Here is a 1,969-nt window from a genome sequence, read left to right as displayed (position 1 = left end):
ATGCTCAACAATGATTCCCATAGACATACAATAATCATTGAAAGTTTGGGAAGTAAATTCACTAGCATTATCAAGTCTAATTTTCTTGATTGTATAATCGAGAAATTGATTCTTTAATTTTATTATTTGAGCAAGTAATCTTGCAAATGCAACAATTCGAGTTGACAATAAACATACATGTGATCATCTGCTGGAGGCATCAATCAATACCATAAAGTATCTGAGTGGTCCACATGATGGATGGATTGTTCCACAAATATCACCCTGAATACGTTCAAGAAACATTGGTGATTCAGTTTGGATTTTGACTGGTTATGGTCTTAAAATAAGTTTTCCAAGAGAACATGATTTACATTGAAACTTATTATTCTGAAAGATCTTTTGGTCTTTCAGCGGATGACCATGTGTATTTTCTATTATTCTTCGGATCATTGTTGAACCAGGATGTCCTAATCGATCATGCCAATTGGTTAATATTGAAGAATTATCAACTACCATGTTTGATTCAATGAGACTTATATGTGTATAATGCAATCCAGTAGGGAGCATTAGTAGTTTTTCAATCACACATTTCTTTCCTGATCTATATGTGATAAGACACATATATTTCTCATTACCTTCATTGATTGTTTGAGTATCATACCCATAGGAATATATATCATTAAAACTCAACAAATTTCTTTTCGATTGTGGTGAATATAAAGCATCATTGATAAAAAATTTTGTACCATTAGGTAACAAAAAGTGTGCTTTACCACATCCTTTAATCAAGTCTACAAGACCTGATATTGTATTCACCATTGTTTTTGTTGGTTTTAATTCCAAGAAATATCTTTTATCTCGGAGGATAGTGTGTGTTGTACCACTATCATGTATGCAAACTTCAGCTTTGTTCATAGCATTTTCCATATTTGAACTTAGAAAAAAATGCAATGAGATAAAATTACTGGCAATACATTTATAAAAATAAAATTCAATACAATACATATGTAAAAAATATAGCACACGATAAAACATTATCATACGAGTACATGGAAAAATAAAATATTTTACATATTTATTCCACCAGCAAATTGATCATTGTCTGAGAAATCAATCAGAAAATCTCCGGCATCAAAATTAGTTGAATCACTCAAAGGTTCACTTTGTTCAGTGAAGTTGCTCTCCTTTTCTTTCCCCTTTATTGATTCTTTATAAAGTTTACAAAGGTGCTCAGAGGCTCGACAAATACGGGACCAATGTCCTGGAGTACCACATCTAAAACAAGAACTTTCAAATCTTTTGGAGTGATTATCATTAACACTCGTATTCTCATGATGCCTTTTCAGTGGACGATTTGGGATGCTCTTTTGAGATGGGTTATAGAAGTAAATATCTTGATTATTTTCATAACCACGGCCGCGTCCACGACCACGACCACTTCCACTTCCACGTCCACGACCTCGATTTCTCCTCGACCAAAATCTTTTCTATAACTTTGATTTTGGTTCCATATTTAAATTCATTTTTGTTTACGACATTTACTTCAGGAAATGCCGTTGAACCAGTGGGTCGTGCCTAATGATTTCTCATTAACAACTCATTATTCTTTTCCGCCACAAGAAGACAGGCGATAAGTTCAGAATATCTTGAAAATCCACGCACTCTATATTGTTGTTGTAGAGTTATATTTGATGCGTGAAAAGTAGAAAATGTTTTTTCAAGCATTTCCAATTCAGTAATCTCGTGCCCACAGAATTTCAATTGCGAGATTAGTCTATACATCGCCGAGTTGTAATCACCGAGTTTTTTAAAATCTTGGAATCTCAACGTATTCCATTCATCCCGGGCGGTCGGAAGTATAACTTCCCTTATACGTTCGAATCTTTCTTTTAATCCCTTCCACAAAGCCATGAGATCTTTTTCAATTAGATATTCACATTTCAATCTCTCGTCGAGATGTCGACGCAAAAATATCATGGCTTTTGCC

This window comes from Primulina eburnea, chromosome 14 (assembly GCF_022965805.1).
Source record: "Primulina eburnea isolate SZY01 chromosome 14, ASM2296580v1, whole genome shotgun sequence".
Taxonomy (NCBI): domain Eukaryota; kingdom Viridiplantae; phylum Streptophyta; class Magnoliopsida; order Lamiales; family Gesneriaceae; genus Primulina; species Primulina eburnea.
Note: the sequence above shows the minus strand (reverse complement) of the source record.